At 44.0% G+C, this 16,406-nt stretch overlaps 1 protein-coding gene across 4 annotated transcripts in view; it reads left to right on the top strand.

Annotated features, from left to right (window-relative positions):
* The window catches only part of LOC106091533 (limbic system-associated membrane protein), a 462,509-nt gene that overhangs the window by 288,033 nt on the left and 158,070 nt on the right, over positions 1-16,406 (top strand). The window lies entirely within an intron of this gene.

The raw sequence follows: 16,406 nt of genomic DNA, 5'->3' as shown, positions 1-16,406 counted from the left end.
CTGGAACCATTTATGAAGACCGTAGTCTCATTATGCTCAAACACAGCATTCGCATCCCAATCCCCCTTTCTGAAAAACGAAACACGAAGATCCTCTTTCAAATAGATCTCCTTAGTCTGGCCACCGCATTCATAGAACCGTGGCCGTATCCTCTCTCCTTCCGCATTCCAAGTTCTCTCAGCCAAAGGGTATTGTTGGTGGCTCAATTCCGAATATAGACCTAGACAGCTTGCATCTCCAATATATAGATGATGAGAAAACACCCATGGAGTCGCTACCTCTACATACGAATGTGGCTACAACAACAACTATTTACAAGTGACATAAATGTAAATCTAGCGACTGGCTCGTTTGTAGCGGGGATGCCATTCCTGCCTTATTAAACCGCCTTCTCGCTTCGTGGTGAGCTAGCAGGCTATTCAGACATTCTATACACTCTGACACGCACTTTTGCCTTACTGTCCACCTGAAGTCCTGAGTTCCAAAGACGGTAAACCCTCTATCAGACGGTAATCCTCTCTGCTGAAAGACCATACACTCGTCCGGCAGTCTCACTGACATAACAATATTGAGTGTATCATACTTCCAATCCAGCTCCTGACTCCTTCCTGGAGCTATCTGTGAAAACCGAGGTCTCGTTCTCCTCAAACACAGTATTGGCTTTCAAATCCTTCCTCCAGCAAAGCGAGTCTCGAGTCCGTTCTCAAATCGGTCTAAGTGGCAGGTATTATGAAAGCCTCATCTGCTGCACTAGTTTGGCCACCGCATCCATAGTTTTCCGAGTGGAGCCGTGGCCGTATACTCTCTCCTCCAAGTTCTTTAAGCCTAAGCGTATTCTTGGCGGCTCAATTCGGAAAATATACCTCGATAGGTGGCATCTCCAATATTGAGGCGATCGGTCCTTTAGACCAGCACACACTTTCTCTCCTATGGAGATTGACGAGGGTCGCTACCTCTATATACGAATGTGGCTACAACAACAACTATTGGCAAGGGGCATAAATGCAAAGCTGGCGATTGGTTCGTTTCTAGTGGAGAAACCATTCCTAGCATATTCAACCGCCTGCTCGTCTACGATATAGCGCTGATTTGGGGTCTCGACACGATGTTATGCCGGGAGGCGAGAAGGCGGTTGAATATGACTGGAATGGCTTCCTCGCTAGAAACAACAGACATTCTAAATACTCTGCCACGCACTTCGATGTTGAGTGTGCCACCTAAGATGTTGAGTGTCGACTTTTCTTGTGGCTATCGTTATGGCAATAAAAGAAAGTACACTACAACTGCAGTTTCACCGACATACCGATGTTGAACGTCTAGAAATATAGCCCTTATCTAGTCCATCTGTGAAGACCAAGGTCTTTTCAAACACAGCATAAACATCCAAATCCTCCACCCATAGTCTGTGCACCACATCCATAGTGTCCAGAATTTTCATATAATCACTCCTTTAGCCTAAGCGAGATCTTGGCTGCGCAATTCCGTATAAAGACCTCGATAGGTGGCATATCCGTGGCATTGCCGTACGCTCTCTCCTTCAACCTTTGTGAAGTCTTGGCAGAACAATTCAGAATATAATAGACCTCGAGATGTGGCATATCCAACATTTCTTCCAAACCTCTTCACCTCAAAGCCTCGTGAATTCGACGCAGTCCAGTCTTTGCACCAACTTGAAATTCCCGTTTGCAAGCCTTCTTCTTCATAGCTTTTCACCATACCAGTGCCTTCTGTGTCTCCACTGGTCTCACAATGGCCATGTTTATCCAGTAAATCACCTTCGAGTTATCACCCACTTCCTATCGAACATCTATCATTCTGCAGGAGTAGAAGGGGCAAAGCGCCTTATGGATTTTTCCCACTGTATTTCTTTTCTAGGACAGTTTCGAATCGAGGGCAAAACCCGATATAATTCGGATCCTTGGACAACTGTAGGGTGATGCCGTCCAAAGAAGAGAGTCTTAAATCCGTTATCTTATATCTCTGAGTGAAGAAGACCAGCACCGTATTTTCTGGGTTCGTCCTCAACCCATATCTTGCAGACTATCTCGACAGTTTTCTTAGTGACCTAACCATGAACTCGCTGTTCGTCGAAAAAAATGTTCCTCGTATCAGTAGCATGACTTCGTCCTCATATCATTATCACGCCATTCCTGTCTATCCCGACAGTTTTCTTAGTGACCTAACCATGATCTCCCTAATCGTCGAAAAATTTTGCCTGGTATCAATAGCACGATTTCGTCCGCATATCACTATCACGCCCTTCTTGTTGATTTCGTTTATCACTGGTTTCCAAAGAATTGAAGAGAACACTCCTCTCTGAGGCGCTCCCATGGTCACCAACCTTCTGATCACACTATCCCTATCCCCCAAGTTCGCGTTAATAATACTGCCGAATAGATTACAACCGTCCAACGGAAGATATATCCCCATGCAGTCTTAGACGGTGACTATCGCCTCAATCTCCATGTCGTTGAATGCCCCTTCAATATCCAGGAAGGCCCCCTTCGTGTACTGATTCAGTTGGAGGGACGTCTGGAATTTTCGTAGCACTTCATGAAAAGCCTTCCCCATCGGCCTGCACTTGAGGTATGCCATTTGCCAATTGCATTGGATGGAAGCTAGTGCACAGAGTAGGCCTGCGGATCTACAGAACCATTTTCGACCGCCTGACCATATTACAGTCCACCAGACGGCAATCCGGACGACCATTGAATGCGTGAGGAGTTGTGGTGTTAACGCCAGGATATAGAGTGTCAACATCATAAGGAAGAGTAGACACGACATCAAGGCTTCAACAAACAGGACTGTAAACTCCCCAACATTATTGGAGAGGTAGAAGGAGATTAACTATGATCAAGAATTTATGCACTTTGTAGGGTGTCAAGGGAATATTTTGAAGTGACACAAACGGAATGACAAAATGAGTACGCCTCCCACCCTATGCAAATGCAAATTTGTCCATGAACATTCCATCAAAGAACAGGGGCAAAATTCTTCTGAGTGCTGTCCGTTTCAGGTTTAAGCTCAATGATAAGAGATCTTCTTTTTAAAGCCAGGTTTGAACAGCGTGCCCCAGTGCCACAACTCTTTGTGAAGAAGTATTTTACATGGCTAAGTACCTCACAAAAGTAGCCTGCATTAGGAGGAGATAACTACCACCATTAGCGAACCCAGCCCAGCATCTTGAGGGGGCTAAAACCCTTTGAATAGCAATTTCGTCGTTGAATAGAAATTTCTTCGATCTCAATGACATTTTTAAAATTCTTGGGGGAGGGGGGCCTAAACCTATTCTAAGGGTTCTTAGCCAACCCCTCAGAGGCCTTTCTACGCTTATGACTATCCCGGTACGGGATAGCTGTTAGCACCACGCAGGCTTAAACATTGGGGTCCGATCAGTGTGGTGTTCATTAGCTGCGAGCTACCAGGCGCATCCACAGGTTGCGTATAGTGGAATGATCCATACGGAGTATCTGCAACGGCAGTCGCGGACAATTAGCGGTATCGAGCGGAAAGTCTCAGTGAGAGGTCGGGAGGCACCCACTCTTGCAAAAATATTGAGAGCCTATGATGCTCGATATGACAAGGCGGGTTATTGGCGTCTTTAAATAACCAAGGGCCACTCTGTTCCAGCGGCGATTGGTCCTTTGGACCGAAACAAGTTTGCTTACCTACAGGAGATTGGCGAGGATAGCCACCTCCACATGACGACGACGACTGAAAATGTTCCAGATATTCTTGCCAGTATTCGAACCCAAGCGTTCAGAGTCATATCCAAAAATGCTTACCCCTGCACTACAGTGACCTCCCACACTTAAGTGTTGGCTTCATGTCTCAACTATCCAAGCTATACTGAAATGCCTCACATGCAGATTTATCATTTCAACTCAAACTTCCTGTCTATGTGTCAAACTGTTCTTCTTTATTGAAAGACATTTTGAAATGGGTTAAGCAGAAGAAAAAAATTCTTGACTAAGCTACATTTTGAAACACAACGTACACAACGTGTGTTGCAAAATGGATAATGGCGACTCACATAAACGAGGTTCTGTGTCTTCAATGACTTGGCTTTTGGCCTTTTTGGTCATCATCAACAACAAAATGGCTATCGCCATCGCCATAACCATCATCATTGCCACAGCCATCAACGGTCGATGTGTCACACCTCAGCAGCCTTAACAAAGGAAGAACAAAACTCAAAAAGGAAGAAGAAGTAAAGAAAAAATGCTAAAAACAAAAAAAGGAATCCTTGACCTCCCACATGAATGCCGGGCGACTTGTACCCATTTAAAAATACATTAAAATCAAATTTTTTCTTTTGACAGATGTCATGCGTGTTATTTTAACGTTGAGAACGTGAAAAAACAGCCTCCTGCCCAAAACCCAAGGTAGACCAGGTATGTGGCCAGATGTTATAACCTGTGAGTGTGTGAACAAAACAACAAAATGCCAACACATAAATGACATTATATATCCTGGGGGCTTCGCACACGTACAAAAGTGAAAAAATTTCTCAAAAAAGTCATACACACACACACAAAGAGACTCAGACACGGAAGCAAAAAAGCAACTGCCAGCCAACGACAAAACAAAAAAACACAAACATACAAACTAAAGGACACACTTTACCAAAAACAACAATCCTACGATGAACAGGTTGTGCGTAATGTTTTAAATGTTTTATTATCCTTACACACGATAAAGAATCAAAGAATGTTGTTGTCGTTACAGCTATAGATTATATATTTACAATATTTGAACAAATTTCTCATGGGGCAAAAGCAAAGGAAGGACGTGGTAAAGGCCAACGGCAGTAGGGAATGGTCGCTCGTTGCTTCGAAAAAGATTATTTATTTTGTTACAATTTTGTGTTTGTTTATTCCCTGATTAACTCAGCTACCGTAAATAAATAATAAAGTGGGTCAGCCCACTAAGTCATGGATATGTGCAAGGGATGAACCGGGTAAGGGGCTAAAGTTTGATTAAAGATTAAAAAATTCAATTAACCCTTATGTCTTAAGTCAATCCATGTAATTCCCATGTCGATGAACACACACACTCTCAAATATTTATTTGGTGGTTAACTTCTTTCCTCATAATAGCTTTAAATATTTATAAGAGTATTTAACTTAAAGACTTTAATGTAGTTTTTGCTATGAAAAAGATTTTGGAGAGTTTAAACTTAATAAACGCTTAAAAATTATTGCCTTAACCTTAATCCTAAGGGAATGGGAACATTTTCTATTCTACACGGCTTCAGTGATACAGGGTATTATAATTTTCTGGATTTATTTATAACATTCACCACTTTGGCCCATCTATGCGTATATGTCAAGCTGTCTGTCCATATATCCTAAAAAGCTGAGATGGGAAAGAAGAATTTTGCAAGCAATGACAAATATAGCCCCTTCCTTCGGTTGGTGGTTATAAAAATAAAGATACTGAACTAAAAGTTTACCTAGATATATACCTTACTCATAAAGGCTCAATACCTATGGTTATCCAATTTTGGTCCGTGAAAACTTAATGCGTTTTTACATATTTTTTCCCCACAATCGTCATGAAAGTTATAAAATCACAAATCATCTTTCTGGGTAATTCTCACAAAATCCAATCTTTTATTCAATAACTTCAGTACACCTAAGCGTATCTTTCATCTCTCAAGTTCATCTTTCTGGTTAATTCTCACAAAATCCAATCAATTATTCAACAACTTCAGTACACCAGAGCGTATGACAAATATTTTTGCCGATAGTGTTTATCATACGCCACCAAGCACAAATCTTATAACTATTGAATGAATATGTCAAAGTGTCATACTCTTTTAACCAAATAGAGAAGTATTTGCTATTTAATAATAGATGTCGTTGGTGTCGTTTCCTATAATATTTAGGTCACTTAATATTTTCAGTGACTGAGGAGGGATTTGAACCCGTAGCAGATGATGTTATAATACTTCTTAGGAGTAAGGATCCAAACCAGCCATGCAAAAGGCCATAAAGGGTTTTGCATATGGCATATGACTAGACCCAGAGGTCTCAAAGTTAACCCAGAAAAGACTGAAATATGCCAGTTCAGGAGGAAGATGAAGGTGGGCCAATTTGACGCACCACGTTTGCTCAATAAGACGATTTCGGTATCTGACAAGGTCAAATACTTAGGTGTGATCTTGGACAGGAGGAGGAGGAGAACTTAGGAGCGTACTGAGAAGGCTCACAGGTCAAATACTTAGGTGTGATTTTGGAAAGGAGGAGGAGGAGGACTTAGGAGCGTACTGAGAAGGCTCACAGATGTTTCGCACTATGTAGACGGGTCGTAGGCTCGAAATTGTGCCTGAATCCAATGATAGTACACTGGCTCTACAGGAGCGTAATTAGACCAATACTTTCTTAAGCGTCGGTTGTATGATGGAGTGCTACAGAGAAAAAGTGCAACATAAAGATCATACAATAGGTTCAGAGAACATATTGTCTTGGCATAGGCGGAGCGATGAGGACCACGCCCACTAGGGCAATGGAGGCTATTCTAGATATCCAACCCATTGACACACAGATTAAGTGTGAAGCAGTCACTCCGGCTATAAGACTTAAGGCGATGGGAGAATGGATTGAGGGTGGGAGCAGATCATACCATCGCAGCATTATCGAGGCAACTAAAAGATAGCTGGAAGGAAGGTAAGGTATTTCCGATCGGATATCTGAGGTGAACTTTCAGAGAACATATTGTCTTGGCATAGGCGGAGCGATGAGGACCACGCCCACTAGGGCACTAGATACTATTCTAGATATCCGACCCATTGACATACAGATTAAGTATGAGGCAGCTACTGCGGCTATGAGACTAAAGGCGATGGGAGAACGGATTGAGGATGGGAGCAGCTCATACCAACGCAGCATAATCGAGGCAACTAAAAGATAGCTGGAAGGAAGGTAAGGTATTTCCGATCGGATACCTGTGGTGAACCTTCAGAGAACATGCAGTCTTGGCATAGGCGGAGCAATGAGGACCACGCCCACTAGGGCAATGGAGGCTATTCTAGATATGCAACCCATTGACACGCAGATTAAGTGTGAGGCAGCGGCTATCAGACTAAAGGCAATGGGAGAATGGATTGAGGATGGGGGCAGCACATACCATCGCGGTATAATCGACGTGACGAAAGGAAACCTGGAAAGAAGGGAAGAGATTTCCGAACGAATACCTGAGATGAACTTTGAGGTCGAGTGGGAGACACAGCTGCCAGCGGCACAGTCTTAGATTGACGCAACCCTGTGGAACCCATTGACATACAGATTAAGTGTGAGGCAGCGGCTATGAGACTTAAGGCGATGGGAGAATAGATTGAGGATGGGAGCAGCTCATTTCAAATTGCAAATTTTACCCATTCCTCATTCCTGATGGCCACGCCCACAAGGGCACTCGAGACTTCTCTAGATATCCAACCCATTGACATACAGAGGCAGTGTAAGGCGATGGGAGAATGGATTGAGGAAGGGAGCTGCTCATATCACATTGCAAATTTTACCCATTCCACTAAGGAATAGGGGCAAACTTCTCACATATCAATGAGTGCAGTCCGATTCGAGTTTTAAGCTCAATGATAAGGGGCCTCTGTTTTATAGCCGAGTCCGAACGGCATGCTGCAGTACGACACCTCTTTGGAGAGAAGTTTTATATGGCATGCAAATTTACAAATTTTGCCCATGAACATTCCACTAGGGAACAGGGGCAAACTTTTCACATATCAATGAGTGTAGTCTGATTCGAATTTAAGCTCAATCATAAGGGGCCTGTTTTTATTACCGAGTCCGAACGGCATGCCGCAGTGCGACACCTCTTTGGAGAGAAGTTTCACATGGCATAGTACCTCACAATTGTTTGCCAGCATTAGCAGGGGAAAACCACCGCTGAAAACTTATTTGTTGGTCTCACCGGGATACGAACCCAGGCGTTCAGCATCATAAGCGGACATGCTAACCTCTGCGCTACGGTGGACTGCAGCAGTTCATACGATCGCGTTATAATCAAGACGTCGATAGGAAACCTGGAAAAAAGGGAAGAGGTTCCCGAACGGATACCAAAGATGAATCTTGAAGTCGAATGTGAGGCACTGCTGCCATCGACATAGTCTTGGATTGACGGAACCCTAGTACTACCAACTGGAAGATCATGTTACACGAATGCATCAAAGCTAGAGGACAGAGTGGGCCTGGGGGTTTACATTGAGAACCCAGGGACTGAGATCTCTTTCAGTTTGCCAGACCATAATACGGTCCTGCAGGCAGAGATCCGTGCGATTACGAAATGCGTGAGGTGGTGTGGTGCTAAAACTAGGACGGCGAGTGTAAATATCTTTACGGACAGTAAAATTGTCACAGGGTCAATAACAACCAGAGCGGCAAGACCACGAACAGTCTAGCAGTGTAAAAAGGAGACTAACGCCTTCTCTGAGAATGGCAAAATACGCATTGTTTGGGTGCCGCACCATAACGGAGTAGGGGGGAATGAAAGGGCAGACGGTTAGGCGGTGAAGGCCAGAGGACTGCCGTCAACAAACTTGGTTAACCCGAAGACTTTCGGTTCGATGCAGTCTGAGTTAAGGGCTTGGGCGACGAATGCGCATGCCATCCTGTGAAACAGCGAAACGGTCGCTAGGACAGCGAAAAACTTATGGGGAGATCCAGATTGTAAGAAGACGAGGCTATTACTGAAAGGAACTTAGAAGGAGGTCAGCATGGCTATTGGTATCATAACGGGGCACATAGGACTACGAGCTCACTTATGTAAAATCGGTGCGGCAAGTGATAGAATGTGTTGGGCATGCGGGGAAGATGATGAGACGTTGGAGCATTTTCTTTGTCATTGCCCGGCTGAAGCGTCTAAAAGATATCGGCTCTTAGATGGGGACACAATACCAGACATGAACCAACTTAGGGGAGTGGTATGGAAAACAATTAAGGATTTTGTAAGTAGCACGGAATTCCTCACTTAGATTTTCTTTTTTCCGAGGTTATTTTTTTGCATATAGAGCGCACAACAAGCCGATAACTGGCTTAGGAGTATGTTCAAATTGGCATGGGGCGGATTAATATCTGCACCCTCTTTTAAACCTAACCTAGTATAGGTTAAGTGGCCATCAGACTCACTAAGACGTTTTCGTCCATTGTGCTACAACAGTAATAGAAGAAGGAAGATGCCTTCGAGTTCCTACCGTTGAACCATTTCGCTTTAAAGAGCTTGCCAATGTTCACATACGCTAAATCAGACAGGCTCTCAAAGAAATGAGAACCTAAAGTGGAACTCCTTCTGACTGCCAGTGCGGAACACTCACACAGCAGGTGTTCTATAGTCTCTTCTTCTTAGATGTCCCCACAGCTTCTGCAAAAGATGTTGCTGGCAACCTTCAGTCTGTCAGCATGTTTTCCGATTACACAGTGACCTGTCATGACCGACACAAAGACTGTGCCAATGACAGCAAAGTGGTAGACCTCTTGAAGTCTAGATAAGGCCACATAGTTTTGCAATGCTCACAGCCCCCTCCTTGTAACCATCTATCATTCAATGTCCTTCGGGCCTAATCCTGAAAACTTAGCTTACATGTCGCTAGAGGCATACCCACAGATTCCAGTGTCCCGATGTATCATATAAACCGATCCGAAACCATAGCTTCCATATCTTGGAAACCGATCTTGGATCTTGACTTTTTCAGCCACTAGAGGGCGCAATTCTTATCCGATTTGGCTGAACTTTTGCGTGAGGTGTTTTGTTATGATTTTCAACAACTGTGCTATGTTCGGTTGAAATAGGTCCATAACCTGATATAGCTGTCATGTAAACCGATTTGGGGTATTGATTTCTTGAGCCTTTAGAGGCCACAATTCCTCTTGTGACCATCTATCAGTCGTTGTCCTTTGGGCCTGGTCCTGAAAACTTAGCTTAAATGTCTCTAGAGGCATACCCACAGATTTCAGTATCCCTGGAATTTGTGAGGTAGTTCCTAGTCTCGTAAGCTCATCCGCTTTACCGTTCCCTGGGATATCTCTGTGGCCCGGCACCCAGAACAGGTGAATTTTGAACTGTTCAGCCATCTCGTTGAGGGACTTCAATAGTCGAGGGGGCTTTTGTGTTCAGAAATACGTTCTCCAGGGATTTAGTGGCTGCCTGGCTGTCTGAGAAGATATTTATGCCAATCGTCATAATCACATTATATTCACAACTTCCTTAATTGCAAGGATCTCTGCTTGATACACACTGCAGTGGTCGGGTAACCTTTTCGATATGACCAGTTCTAGAACTTTAAAGTACACCTCCAAGCCCACCTGGCCGTTGAGTTTGCAACTAACCGTATAGAAGTCTATGTAACTTCTGTTACCAGGGCTATCATAGTTCCAATCGGTTTTATCAGGAATTGTAGTGCAGTACTTTTTATCAAAAAGCAGCTCAGGTAGGGTGTAAGCCCCAATGCCTGGAACATCGGATATTGTGTGAGACAGCCGGAGTTTAGTTCGAAAACTGCATGTCTTCCGCCACCATCAGCCCCATCCAATCTATCAATCCTCCAGTCGGTGCTTGAAAGATTGGGATTTAATTCCCTTTGTCTTCCAAGTATCGATTTAGAATCTGAGGGAATCCTTGGTATCCAATCATGCGCCATCGGTCGAGAAGAAATATTTTCCTTCTTGACTAAATCTGGTGCTGCTTCTGGCCAAATCTCACCTATTTTTTTTTAGCGCATGACGATAGTTTTCAATTGAGCGTTGATCCCTGAAGGCAATTAGTTTGTGTCGGCCCCGATACCAGCCTGCATCGTCACAAACTGGAGGAGACCCAGAAAATTCCGCAAGGACATCGTAGTATACTGATGACAATCCATTGACTATCCCACTCCAATTATTCCTAGGTATTCAGCCCTGTTCTTCTCCCTTGTCGACAACTGCCATCACCATACTGTCCCTAGCGACATTAGCAAAGGTTCTTGGACCCATCTTACTATTGTTCTCCCTAGTTCTTTTAGGCATGGGGAGCCCTCCAGGTGACCGCAGTCTTTTGGCTGACTGCGGTGCAGTTTGCGAATCTAGACGTGTGGTCTATATAGCGAATTCCCGAGCCCAAATAAGGGAGTCTCTCTTCCTATATATGAGAGTCTTAGGATCATTCGCACCAAGCCTCTCAATAAACCTAAGAGCGAAGCGTTTTCTACTATTCCAACTTTTTAAAGAGCGTGTTGGTTTGCCGGGGTAGGCCGATGGCCGATAGGCAAATTGTAGGCCTGCAAAGAAGGAATAGTTTCGGTCTTGTCCTTGAGACTCGAACTAGGTGTCTTCGCCTGACCAATCGTCTGTCGGCTAGTGGAGCCTGGTGTAGCCGCTCCACCAGCAGACAACATGTTACGGCCTGATATCACCACCGAAGCTGTTGGGTCTTTGGAGTCGATTCTATTCCAGGGCTCCAGATCTGCCACTACACTGGTAATAGACGCAGATCATCAACCGCCTAATACAATCCTTGAGTGACTTAAATTTTTCTTCCTAAAATAATGACCTATTACGAATTAGAGGAAAATTCTTGCGGAGGGAAAAAACATTACGTCTGCTCCACTCAACGGTAAGATAGGTAACAATAAGAGGGCACACAACATTTTACTTAAATCGAGAGATCTGGCGTTTCTTAAAATTAGGGTTAGGGGAAGGGTACCCCCATCCCCCCCCCCCACCCCACCCTTACTTCAGACCATATTTACATATATTGGGTTGCCCAAAAAGTAATTGCGGATTTTTTAAAAGAAAGTAAGTGCATTTTTAATAAAACTTAGAATGAACTTTAATTCTAAGCAAGCTAAAAGTAACAGCTGATAACGGACAGAAGAAAGAATGCAATTACAGAGTCACAAGCTGTGAAAAAATTTGTCAACGCCGATTATATGAAAAATCCGCAATTACTTTTTGGGCAACCTAGCTAACGATTTGACGATATTTGGTCTTAAGCCAATAAAAACCGCATTTATTTCCCTGAAATTAAGAACAGTGAATTGGTCTAGGCCCCAAACCTAGTCGAGTCCACATCAGACCATATTAAGCTGCCATATAGACCGATCTGCCCATTTAGCACCTTGTGTCTATAAAAAAGAACGTTTATTGCCTGATTTCGCTAAAATTTGGATCGGCTAGTTATACTAGTCCTCCAAATGGCCGAACCAAGTATGGGCCAATACAGATCATATTTGGATACAGCTACCGATCTGCTGATGTTTGGCCTAAAGCCTGTAAAAACAGGTTTTATAGCACACACGTCGTCCCATATTTTGTTATAGGGGCCATATAGCCCGATCTCCCGATTTAGGTTCTTAGTACCAAAAAAAAAGGAATTTTCAACCGATTTCGCTGAAATGCTAAATTGTGACTTGCATAAGGCTTCTAGGATGCTGAATCAAATGTGGTCTACATCGGCCCCTATTTTGATATTTGTAAATAAATCCATAATGGTGGGTATCCAAAGTTTGGCACTTTCGGACTTAAGGCATTTTTACTTCTTTTGTTTAAAGTTTGTAACAAAAAAAAAAAAAACTTTAAAATTTTACTTCACTTTACATAATTAAATTTAAAATACTCATAAAACCCGATGGGCTAATGTCAATTTGTATTTTCTTCCTTTTCATGTTATCTGATGGCTGCCAATCAAAATAAAAGGTAAGTGAATACTACACTCATGATTCTCCTTTATTTTATAATTTTAAAAATATTATTTTTTGGACTCCATAGATATTTGCTTCTATTAAAGAACAGCATAGCAAAATATGAAATGTTGTTAAAACATTTGACAGACTACTCGGATAGCAATTTTTGGTCCGCAATGACTTTCATCAACGATATGTGTCAAATGGAGTTACCGTGCATAACATGCGCTACGGAGACCACCATAGCACAGAGATTAGCATGTCCGCGTATGACACTGAACGCCTGGCTTCGAATTCTGGGGTGAACATCAGAAAAACTTTTCAGCGGTGATTAATCCCTCTTAATGCTGGCGACATTTGCGAGGCACTATGCCATTTGAAAAAATGGTATGGTAGCCAAGCAAAAACTTCTTGCCAAAGAGGTGTCGCACAGCGACACACCCCTTATCATTGAGTTTTAACTTGCATCGAATAGCACTCATTGATACTTAAGAAGTTTGATCGGGTTCCTCGTGTTTTGGTCGGGTGACAGCCATGTGGCTTGTGAATATTTTTATTTTGATAATCTGGTTCTACTAGTTACCATGTTTTTTGCCGCGGCGAAATCTATCAGCCTCAACCCATTACTGGACGTTATCTCGTGGAGGCTAAACTTTCCGACTGTTGCACCAAAGATGTCTTCCTTCCCTATCTTCGTATTGAAATCTCCCAGAACGATTTTAGTATCTCGGGTGGGAAGCGGTCTTATTCTCTCTCCTTGATCTGCTCGCCCTTGTCTTCCGTCGGGGCATGGGCACAAATAAGGCTGATGTTGAAGAATTTGGCTTTTATGCCGATTGTGGCTAGCCTCTCATCCGCCGGAATAAAGCTTGAGACAAGGTATTTCAGTCTTCAACAAACCACACATCCGACTAACCACACATCTACATCTTGTTTGAACCGTTGTGTGAAGCGGACGAAGAAAAATTTGGGTCACTCAAGGATAGCTGCGATAGAGGTATCCATCAGGCTGTTGATGATCTGCGTCTGTTTCCAGTGGAACGGCAGATCTAGAGCCCGGGAGTAGGCTCAGAATGGACTCCAAAGACCCAACAACTGCGGTGGTGATATCAGGCCGTAGCATGTTGTCAGCTACTGAAATCTCAACTGGTGAAGCGGCTGCTCCAGCCTCCACTAGCCGACAGACGATTGGTCAGCAGGGGCTTTGACGAAGACACCTGGTTCGAATTTTAAGGTCAAGGCCGAATCTATTCCTTCTTCGCATGCCTATAATTTGCCTAGGCCATCGGCCTTTCCCGGCAAACTAAAACGCTCTTGAAGAGGTTGGAATAATAGAAGACGCATCGCTCTCAGGTTTATTAAGAGGCATGGCGCTAGTGATCCTAAAGCTCTCACTAATAGGGAGAGTGACTCCCTAAATTGGGCTCGGGAAGTCGCTGCACAACAAGTCTAGATTCGGAAACTGCACCGCAGTCAGCCAAAAGGCTGTGGTCATCTGGAGGGCAACCCATGTCTAAAAAGAACTAAGGCGAACAATAGTAAGATGTGACCAAGAACCTTTGCTAATTTCCCAGTTTGGTGATGACAGTTGTCTACAAAAGGGAATAACAGGGCTGCATAAATTTGCAAATTTTTGCCCAAGGACATTCCATTAAGGAACAGGGGCAAACTTCTCACAGTCCGATTCAAGTTTAAGTTCAATGATAAGGCGCCTCCCTATTATAGCGGCCTCCGAACGTCGTGCCGCAGTGCGACACCTCTTTGGAGAGAAGTTTTACATGGCATAGTACCTCACAAATGTTGCCAGCATTAGGAGGGGAAAACCACCGCCGAAAATTTTTTCTGATGTTCTCGCCGGGATTCGAACCCATGCGTTCAGCGTCATAGGCGAACATGCTAACCACTGCGCTACGGGCTGCATACCTAGGAATAATTGGAGTGGGATAGTTAATGGACTGTTATCAGTATATTCCGATGTCCTAGCGGAATTTCCTGGGTCTCCCCCAGTTTGTTACGATGCAGGCTGGTATTGAGGCCGATACAGACTAATTGCCTTCGAGGATCAACACTCAATTGAAATGTATCGTTGTGAGCTAAAAAAGATTGGTGAGCTATGGTCAGGTGCAGTACTGGATGTAGTCAAGATGGAAGATATTCCTTCTCGACCAATGGCTCATGCTTGGATACCAAGGATTCCCTCAGATCCTGAATCAATGCTTGGAAGACTAGGGGAATGTAATCTCAATCTTTCAACAACCGACTGTAAGACTGGATGGGGCTGATGGTGACCGGAGACATGCAGTATTTGAACTAAACTCCGGCGGTCTTGCAAGCCTCAACAAGTCTGAAGGAATTGTATCCTACGGATTCAACATTTTGAAACTGAAGGTCTATAGAAGCGGTGGGGTTGGGAATCAGAAGACGATTCAGTAGTTGTTGCTAAACACTTACCTGAGGAACTATCGACCACATCGCTAAAGTTTGGCAAATTGCAGGAGACTCAAAAATTCCCCTGCCACAATCAGGACAGGAGGGGATGGGATCGTAAGAGGACCCGACATGCCTTGTGTGTATGGGTCATCTAGTTGGACTGAGCTCAAGGTGTGCTTAAGTCTGGCAGGAGACTGAAACTCCTCTTGCCACAATCGAGACAGGAGCGGATGGCATCGAAACTGTGCCCTGTGTGGTTGGTTCACAAAGTTGGACTGGGCTCATAGTATGCACCAGCGGGGATGCACGGAATTCAAAAAGTACTTCGACAGTGCAGCAGCTAGTGAAGCATCTAAGGAGGAATCGTCCACACAGCAAGTGTCCAGTGTCCTGAAGAAGAGTGATTCCAGAGCTTTCTCACCTGACCCTGGATGCGTACGGAAGCTCCTCATGATAAGATGAACCCCTGGTGGAATCAGAAGACGAGGCTAATATAACAGTGGTGGAAGTTATAAATCCTGACTATGGTCCGGTTTCTACAGATAAATCTCCACCAATATAAGGCCGCTTCAGCGACAATGAATGTCCTCCAGAGAGGGATTTGATACAATAACCGATATTCCAGACAATGTGGATTACAGCCTACGTGAGCCGCCTTTTGAGAAAAAATACTGTAGCACTATTCCTGATAGAACCGATTGGAACTACGATATCCCTGGTAACAGAAGATACATGGACTTCTATACAGATGGTTTCAAACTAAACGACCAGGTGGGCTTTTGGGGTGTACTCTAAAGATCTAGAACTTGAGAATCTAGACGTAAATATAAATAAATATAAAAAAATAAATCCCCGGGTCCGGATGGCTTATCAACACTTGTCTTATGCAGGTGTTCTTCGACGCTCGCTGGTCCATTACGCAACCTTTGCAATCTTGCCTACCGTGTGGGAGTCTTCCCGGCGCGTGGGAAGCTTGCGAACGGTCAGCCAATACCCAAGAATGGTGAGGCAAACAACCCTGCGAATTATCGGCCCATTGCGATATGTTTCGCTCTCTTCAAGGTCACGGAGAGCATGGCTAATCACCATCTTCTGAGGTATTTACAGTCTAATGGCCTTCTTAGCGACCAACAGTACACTTCTGCCTGAACGTTGGAGTCGCTCAGTCCACCAGTTTGGTGAGAGTAAGGTTGTGGCTCTGGATATCTCCAAGGCATTTGATAGGGTCCGGCACGGTGCACTACTATCAAAGCTTGTCGCATTTGGTGTCGGTAATGGCTTCGTTCGGTTTATTTCGAGCTTTCTC

Source organism: Stomoxys calcitrans, chromosome 2 (assembly GCF_963082655.1).
Source record: "Stomoxys calcitrans chromosome 2, idStoCalc2.1, whole genome shotgun sequence".
Lineage (NCBI taxonomy): Eukaryota > Metazoa > Arthropoda > Insecta > Diptera > Muscidae > Stomoxys > Stomoxys calcitrans.
Note: the sequence above shows the minus strand (reverse complement) of the source record. Positions and strands in the feature narration are given on the sequence as shown.